At 39.6% G+C, this 9,749-nt stretch overlaps 1 protein-coding gene across 1 annotated transcript in view; it reads left to right on the top strand.

The window, feature by feature from the left end:
• Positions 1 to 6,243: 6,243 nt before the first annotated feature.
• sh3bp4a (SH3-domain binding protein 4a) overlaps positions 6,244 to 9,749 on the top strand; it is a 54,620-nt gene continuing 51,114 nt past the window's right edge. The window contains exon 1 of the mRNA XM_084724324.1: positions 6,244 to 6,385. The gene's annotated coding sequence lies outside the window, so the exon portion shown is untranslated. The remainder of the gene's footprint in view (positions 6,386 to 9,749) is intronic.

Raw genomic sequence — 9,749 nt, 5'->3', positions numbered from 1 at the left:
CAAGTCAAGTTCGAGTTAAACAAGTCAAGTTCAAGTCAAGTTCAAGTTAAACATTTACTCCTACCACACCTCATTAGCGTTCGGAAGTACAGTGTGTCGTATTCAAGTCAAGTTCAAGTTAAACAAGTCAAGTTCGAGTTAAACATTTACTACAACCACACCTCACTACAGACAGATGGATCGTAGGAATAATCCAAGGCCCAACCAAACAAGAGTGGAGACCTTTCCTAACACTGACAGTCAGGATTTTACTGCACCCACTTCAGACACCATCCCAATGGAGCAGCAGGAAGCACACCAGCCCCGCAGCAGGCACGTCCAGCACCTCATTAAGAAAAACGATGATCTAAAACGCAGACTCACCTTGTCTGAAGGTCATCGCTTGGAAATTTCTGTAGAGAATGACAAGTTGCGGGAAAACAACAAAGCTCTGGAGGAGAGACTTCAAGAGTTGATAGACAAGATTAAGCAGGCTGACCAAAACCATCAGGCAGGAGTCGTCTTAGACAACGAAGATTGGGAAAATAAATATAAGGCTCTGGAGGAAAGGTTTAAACTTGAGATGGCAACAAAAGACAACATGATCAGATTGCTTGGGTGCCAGATCTCTGATCTAGAGTACCGTCACAAACTGCAGAGGGAGCCGGTGGGTAACAACCAATCACGGAGGAGAGCCAATCATGTCCAGCAGCTGAATAAGAAGATTGAGGCTCTGGAACAGAGGCTGAAGGCGTCCCAAAACAGTCTGGAGAAGGCACTTGCAGAAAAGGAGGTTTGGCAGAATCAATACAAAACCCTGGAGGACAAATTTAATGATGCAATGGCTGAAAAAGAACAGGTGACCCAAGATCTCCTTACAAAACTGGTCTCACAAAACCAAGACTGGGAAGACAAGTACAAAGCTCAACAGGAGCAGTTCAGCAACGAAATGGCCGAAAAAGAAGAGGCGGCCCAAGATCTCGTGAGAAAGCTTGTCTCAGAAAACCAGGACTGGGAAGAGAAGTACAACTCTCAACAGGAGCAGTTCAGCAAAGAGATGGACGAAAAAGAACAGGCGGCCCAAGACCATATGTTGAACCGGTGTCAAGCTCTGCAGCAGAAATTCAAAGAGGAGCTTATGGAGAGAAACCAGAGCTGGCAAACAAGAACAAACCAGCTGGAAGAAGAAAATAAACAGCTAGCTGAAAAAGAACAGAGCTTGAACACAAAAGTAAACCAGTTGGAGGCAGAAAACAAAGAACTGGCTAAAAAATTGGAGAAAATGGACAGAGCCTCTCAAAAGCTCACAGAGACCACAGACCAGCCGTGTACCAACAATGTGGAATCTCTCCAGGGAGACAAACCTCAGGATCCAGAGCCTAAAGACATGCCAGAGGAGTCTAGAGAGGAGCAGGTGGATCAGACCAAAAATGAAAGACTGGACTCAGAACCAACACAGATGGAGACCAGTGAAGAAGATGAGACAGAAATAAAAACTAAAAAACAGGAGCAGAAGGTGGGGAAGCGCAAGAAAAAGTGGAATTTTCTGAGCCGGATGTTCAGAAAAAAAGACAAGAAGTGTGACGACAACAGTAACATGGAGGAGAAGGCTGCTGGTTGTTCGTCTGACGCCCAGTTACAGCTCCCTCCTCCTCCACCCCTCACCTGTCCACCTTCCTCACACTCCCCCACCCCCACTCTGTCTCCTTCACCTTGTCTCTCTTCTCACCTCTCCTCTGATGCCTCCTCCACCCCTCCTCCCTCGCCCCCTGCTTCAACCTAACCCAACCCCCAACTGACCCCACCCCAAACCACTCCACCCCACCCCATGACTCCACATCCCCTTTTCTTTTCTTTTTTCCCTTTTTGTGGGTTTTCTCCTGGTGCTCAGGTTTCCCCCACATCTAATTCAATCAATAAAAATCAAATAAAAATTCAATCATATTTCTATGTGTTTCTTTGAATAGAGATTTAAGGTATAAATAAGTATGTTAAGACATCATGGTGGCTATAAAGTACAGGTAGTGTTACCTGTCATCAAATGTTGGTTTTTATATTTTGATTTAACACAGAAATCCAGTTAGCTAGTTAACATGTCAACACTAATACCACTACTGCAACTACTGGGCCTACTTACTGAAAAAACATGTTGGACTGTGGTGATTCTGGTGACTGGAATGGTGATTAATAATTGTATTGGTTGGTTTTAATTGACCATATTACAAAAAACAATCTATTATCTATTAAACTAACTATTAATTAAAATTTATTATTATTAATTAAAATTGTAAACAGGGCAGGAGCAAAAAACTCCTTGGCATTCTTTAATTATGTGCATAAAATCCAAACTAACATCAGGGCACTGAAACAGTACGCTTTCACTGGTATCTTTAAAAATCATAAATAACTATACATTCAAAAAACTCAAATACAACAACTTAAAGAAGAAGGGTCAATTATAGATCAACTTATGGCTATAACATTACGAAAAAATAAATAAAAACAACATGCATTACGTTCTATAAAAGGGTCAGTGACATGACATTCATTTTTTTTGTGTCACTATATTTAAGTTAAATTTAAAATAATTAAAATTTGAAAATAAACTTCCACACATTCCCCTTTTGAAAACCTAGTCTAAACTTTCTGGTTTGAATCAACTGTGAAAACTTTGTACCAACTGATTCAACTTGTTTAAAAAAGGTGAACACTCAATAAACCAGTTTATATTAAATACAAGTAACAGAACATCATTCATGAATACTATAATCATGTGAGTGAGGTCACCTTCCCAATTCATTTTTTGTGTATTGTGTAAGAAAACCATGTGACAGGAAATGATATGACAGAGAGGGACTGACTGCTGCATGACAAGGTTTTAACGTCTTTACAGTATAATGTGACATTTTTATGATAAGGTCAGGTATGCTGAGGTCTACATGTCAAATGGTACGACCCCAAGAAAACAATGATAATTCATCATAATTACAAAAATGAGTATTTACTTATAAAAAATGTGTTATATTAAATATTTGGCTCATTGAGGATAAACTGCGCCTCACCTGGAGACTAGACGAAAACAGGTGGAGGAGGACCACTTCTACAAGAGGCAGAGACAAAAAGCTGCAGCTAAGTCTGACAGTTTCCAGCAGACTTCAGAGAATATACAGGAAGAGACACTAACTTCATGTTAGATCACCTGTAGGTGACCTGTAGTCTGCAGACAACGTTCATCACTGACAAATAAAGTGTGTTCTTGATCGCTGATTGAAGTTGAAATAGAAGACAGTTCCCTTCTGTTACATGGAACCTCTGTTCTTTTATCTGCCTTCTAAAGCACTTTGTCATATATAACCTTTATTATTAGTATCAGCCACAAAATATCTGCTTGTTAACAGATTAAAACCTGTTTGCATGACAGAAGACTAATATAAGGTGTTAAATATTACAATCACAGAAAATTAGTAGTTTACATGTGGTGTTTGTAAATTAAGAGCCAATCGGAGCCTGTGAGCTCATTGATCAGGTGACAACGAGGTGCTTGCAGTTGGTGCCTGATCCCAAAAACTGCAGCCGCCATGATCTCGCAAGGTTATTGTTGCCCATGTGTCCATGGTGTCAGAGCAAGTTGGGATCAAGTCAGAGACATGTCTAACTGGCATTGTGCAGTGATCGCCGGTGATCGATTCTGCGCAGGCCTGGCTCATCTCGAAAGCAACTGTTGTTAGTCTTGTGTAAGAAGACCATGTGACAGGAAGTGATATCACAGAGAGGGACTGACTGCTGCATAACAACGTTACAAAGTCTTTATGGTATAATGTGACATTTTAGGGTAAGTTCTTGTCTTTTTTGTCTTGTTACATCGTTTTAGGCCATTTCCATTCATTTTAGGTCATTGGAGGTCTTGTTATACTAAGCACCTCCCTCCTTAGTTACTGTTGCTAAGCCCTTTGATTCTACATCAGCCCACATCAGAGTTTAATCCATTCACCACACGTGTGCTCTTGTGTTTAACTTTCTTGAGTAGGGATGGGAATCGAAAACCGGTTCTTGTTGAGAACTGGTTCCCAGTGTTTCAATTCCTTGGAATCATTTGCTAATTTTGCAAACGATTCCAGTGGGTTCGAATGACATCACCACGCACGTTGCGTATTGACATCATTCACCAGTGCAGCCAGCAGGAAACATGGTCCCCAAGCGGCACAAACGCTCGAAGGTTTGGTTACATTTCATGAGAAAGGATGACAACAGGGCAACTTACAATACTTGCAAAGTGGATATTTCATCAAAGGGAGGAAATACTACCAATATGTAGAAACATTTTCACACACAGCATTCGATAACTTTGAATGAATGTCACGTTTTCGATCCTCTCCAGAGTGAATCTCAACCCAGCAGCAGCGGCAATGTTAGCACATACTCTGCTGTTAATACTAGGGGTGCAACGGATCGCAGTTGACCTGTGTCCCGTACAGATCGCCATCTACGGTTCGGCACACATGTGATCCTTGGAACCACATGAGCATCATAGTTTTACTGTCACTGTTACTTTTGTATAAGTTATAATACCCAAAATCTCAGTGCAGAGTTGCAGTGAACAGACAGGACAGATGCTGCTGTGTGCAGCTCATCTCTGTGAAGAGCGACTGATTTAAAAGCCGTCACATCACCTTGAGTGAAATCCAGACCATAACTTTTTTCACTGATGTAACTCTGCTATCACCAAAGAAACAGATCATAAAACTGTGATGTCCATTGAAACTTTGGTGATATCAGCTGTTTTAACTTCTACACAGCTCCTCTCTGCTCACCGGTGCAGCTCTGTCTCACCCCGTCTGTGACACAGTGTGTCTGCTGATTGATCATGACGTCTAACCAATCAGATGTGCTGCTGTAGGCGGGACATTGAGCCAGACTACAGAGCATAGTTGTGTATTATACTGTATAGTGTATAATGATCTAATATATGTATAGTATATACATAGTACAGCACTGTATAAGTTTGAAGTTTTTAATATTATTACCATTATCATTACTATTATCATTATTATTACATTACATAACTGTGGTGATAATTACAGATGGACAAAGATCAAAGACAAGTGCATTTTTAAAATAATTTAACCCTAATCCCACTTTTTTCTTTTTTGCTGATCTGAAAAATGATCCGATCCGTGACTCAAACCCGTGATACAATCTGAACCATGAGTTTTTTGATCCGTTGCACCCCTAACATATATACATACATATATCTATACAACTATACAACTACAGTCTCTGTGTGTGTGTTTTTAAACTGAAAACCTTGGAAAAGAATGGTCTTGCACAGCTTTTTCCGTGTGTTGCCACTCTGCATGAATGAATAAAGCATATTGTCCATTCACTCTTGCCACATCCAATATGGTGGCAACGTCGATGTATGATTCAGCGCTCAATGCGGCGTCTACGTATATATGTCTATGGTTACAAGCTTCTGTAAATGCATCATGAAAACAATACAGCATGTATTGATATTAGAAAATGGACTTAATACTTAAGTATTTTTAAAACCAAGTACTCTTGTACTTTAACTCAAGTAAAATTTTGACTGAGCAACTTTCACTTGTAGTTGAGTAATATTTGACCAGGAGGATCTATACTTTGACTCAAGTACTGGGGTTGAGTACTTTGTCCACCACTGAGATTAATTTAAAAGTTGATTAATAATCGTTGCAGGTATAAGTTTTTGTTTGGAGTCAGGTTTATTAGTTTGCTGTGTTCAGTTGATTGATTGATTGATTGACTGTTTGATTTTCAGACAAAAAAAATGTTGAAATCTTTTCACTGGAGGCCATGATAATGAATTCACAACTGTGTCCACACTGTGTTTTAAAATGATAATCCTATTAATAATCACAATTTTCACTAGGTATATCCGTAATCTGACTACGTTTTTTGTCTGTAGCAGTAATGGAATACACTCATCTTTTTTTGTATCCAGTAATCGCGTTACCTACGTTGTAACCCGTTACTCCAGCCTGTTCGTTACTTTCCACCATTGTGTGCAGTCAGAGGAGCTCCTGGTAGTTGTGACCCAGTGTGTTACTGTAGTTTTGTGGGAGCTGATGTCTTATTGTGACAGACTGGGAGAGTCCGTGATAACAGAATAAAATGTCTCGTCTGTATATAAATGTTGTGTAGTGGGAGTCATTTGAACCAGTGAAGTGACATCATGTGTCCCGGTGAGGCCCCTCCCTGTCCCGGTGACATCAGCTAGAGCTCGGCTGCTTTCCTCCAGGAGAAGAACACGGTGGCTCCACACACACACACATCCGACAGCACCGGGAGAACTCGACGGAGACTGCCGCCTGGCTCCCCGCTTTTATCGCTTTCTTCATGGGACAAAAACAGACTTCGTCTCCACCAGGTAAGCTGCCGTGTCTTTGTCGTCTCCACCTTCCTCTCTGTGTGGTAAAAACGGGTTTTTTCCCTCACCGTGGAAAAGTGTTGTCGGTGTGAGAAAATGTTTGAGCCGCTCCACCTGGGAGCGACGCTGTTCATCCTGAAGAATAAACTGTAACTTTTCATCGTGGGAAATGTAGTCAAAGTGGCCGTATTTGTAGCTGTGGGTAAGAAAACGACGGTTAATCTACATAAAACTGGTCTAGTTTGGATTTCCAAGACGGTTAAGTCGCGTTTTTCTTCTTTTTTGTCTGTGTCGCTGTTTGCTGGACCGTTTTAAGTCCCAGAGAGCCTTTCTGTGGGTGTAACTGTATCGTACCTGCTGTAAAACTACAGTAACGGTTGTTTTCCTGTTAAAGCAGCTACATTAATGTCATAAAAGTCTTTTTGAATTCGTCGTTACAAGTTTATAACCGCTTGAAAGCAAACTAAAGCCTTAAAAAGCTGTAATAAATGTCATGTTTCCAGCTGTAGCGTTGTTATAACGTGCTGGTCCGTTAAGTCTCACTGTAATGCTAATGAAGCCGCTGCTATCACGGTGGCCTGTCTGCAGCTGGAGAGGGACTGTGGGTGACACCAGTTGCCATGGCATTAAATAACACACATCATCTTCATCATCTTCACAAGGCTGCCTCATGTCTGCGCGAAGATCCCAGAGGTTTCAGTCAGGAACTGTGGAGGCCAGTAGGCAAAATAAATACACACAGGGACATGAAGAATGGTGACAGTTATTACTGAATTGATTAGTTGATTAACAGGAAATTAATTGGCAGAAATTTTGATGGTTGTTGCATGTTTTTAAGCAAAAAAGACAAAAAGCCTCTGCTTCCAGCTTCTCAAGTGTGAACACTTGCTGCTTTTATTACTCTTACAGCTGCCTTACATGGATAATAGAACCACTCACACTGTTTTGTGATTGGTTCTATTGCCTGACTTCCCCCTGAGTCACTTACATACAGTTTAACGGGAGCAACATGTTTAATATTTTCTTTTTTCCATGATGTTAATTCTAGAGCTGTATTGATTGATTTACTATTAAATGAATCAACAACTTTTTTGCGAATGGTTTAGTCATTTATAATAAAAAATGTCCAAATTCTCTGAATTTAGCCTCTTAAATATGAAAATATTCTGGTTTCTTTACTCCTTACTATTCAGTAAACTAAATATCTTTGGTTTGTGGACAAAACAGGACATTTGAGGATGCCATCTTGGGTTTTGGGAAACAGTGATCAACATTTTCTGACATTTTACAGACCAAGCAACTAATCGATTAAATGAGAAAATGATTGATAGATTAATCGATAATGAAAATCATTGTTACAGGAAAGACTTGAAAAAAATGTCCAAACATGTAGAAATATATCTGCGTGCTCCACACGTTTGGACCTATTTTTCAAGTGACAAGATTGTAACAGGACTAATTAACTGATAAATTGTTTTGAGTCTTTTTTTTTTCAGCTTCTTAAATGAGAATATTTTCTGTTTTCTTTACTCCTGTCTGATAGTAAACTGAATATTTTTAAGTCGTGGACAAAACAAGACATTTCAGGACATCATCTTGAGCTTTGATCAACACTTAATAGACCAATTAACAAATCGATTAATTGAGAGAAGAATTGACAGATTAATGGATAAAGAAAATAATTGTTTGTTGCAGCCCTAAAAGCACTTTACTGGGCTAAACAGTTTCATCATATCTTATATTGAGGTAATCTAAAAGTAATGGAAAGTAATTAAGTTACATATTGTGACACTTGGATTATGTTACCATGGTTACCCTATGTGCCCCACCCCATTTAGATTTGCTATGCAGCCGACTCTGCCTGTATGCAGCCATTACAAACTTTAACATCGATACTACCAGAATTCTGTCAGACCAAGGTTGATTTTTCCTAAATTTTGCTAGGAATAGCAAATGAGCTTCAGTGTGATAATGGTGTGTATATCAATCTTAAACATTTTACGGGAAACGTCTTTGTTTTAACTTCCAGTTAAGTTACAGACAGCCCCCCTCCTGTGGAAGAATATGAATTAACCAAATGCAGTTTAAGCCCAGCTGAAAACTGTTTACAAATCATATAATAGATCTTACCCACAACTAGACACAGCCCCAGGTCAATGGACTATCTGAAATTACTCCTCTGCATATTTAAGTTTGGTGCCAGCTGTTGCAGAGCTGCTGAAACATGCCCTGAAGTGGCTGTGGTTTAGTTCCAGCTTCTGAACCAAGCACTTAAACTCAACAAGTTGTCCTCTCTTTCTCTGTATTGGGTGGACCCAGGTACAAAATATCTATACTTTCTCATCATCATTAATCAACGCTGGTTTAATGAACTAAACCTAGTGGGGACAAAATACCAAATTATTCCTTTAACTGGTGCCACAAAGGATCATCTAAATGTTAAATATAATAAGTCTTGAATCATAATTTGGACTTTTAATCTTTTTCAGTGCGTCATAAATTAATGAAAAAGTGAATTATTATGTTTAATATTGAACATACATGAAGAGCAAGGAGACAGTGTGTCATAATGTTCCTCATGGTACTGAAGCTATGCTAACAGGCAGCAGTGGACAGTTGGAGCTCAAGGATCAGCTCAACCACCATCAGTAGGTTAGAGAAGCTCTGCAAAAACATGTATTCATGTTGATAGATTCATTATTCCTCCATGGCATTTTACTTGCCCCTGGCAATCCTTATTGTTGATCCTTGACAGTGTCGTTGTAATGTGTCAGTGTAATTGTGAAATTTAAAATGAGATTATTTATTTCTCATCTTTTCTAATCTATGACCCGTGCGTTTCCTGGCATTCGTGGAGAGAAAAGCTGTTAACATGCTGAGCTCAAGTCTCCTGACTTTTTCATCTTATTCTTAGGCTTTAAGCTGACCTGTTGTTCTTCACACGTACCACATTGTGGTTTAGCCAATATCTGAAAGCTACATGCTTGGCTTGTTCCTATTGTTGATGTTGGAACTTTTAAACAGCCCTTTAAAGGAAATTTGTGTGCTTTTTTGAAAATTATCCTGACTGACTCATTTCTTACTTTTGACCATCATTTCTAGTTATGATAACATGTCACAAACTAACTGAGGATGTTCAGTGTTAAGTGTTAAGATTCGTCATCTAAATCAAATTATTTGAGAGAAAAAGAGACAAGAAAGTTGACCATTAAATGTTTTACCTAAACTGTCTGTTTACAGATAGACTTCCTGCCTCAACATTGACCTTCTGTAGAAGTGGATGTAGCCTCTGGGTCTGACTATGTGAAGCCAATGAGGAAGTACGTGTATTCTTGGCCAGCTGGGGGCGACTCTACCAGTTGCG

The sequence above is a fragment of the Lutjanus erythropterus genome, chromosome 8 (genome assembly GCF_056507025.1).
Source record: "Lutjanus erythropterus isolate fLutEry1 chromosome 8, fLutEry1.hap2, whole genome shotgun sequence".
NCBI classification, from domain to species: Eukaryota; Metazoa; Chordata; class Actinopteri; order Lutjaniformes; family Lutjanidae; genus Lutjanus; species Lutjanus erythropterus.
This window is presented reverse-complemented; position numbering and strand designations above follow the sequence as displayed.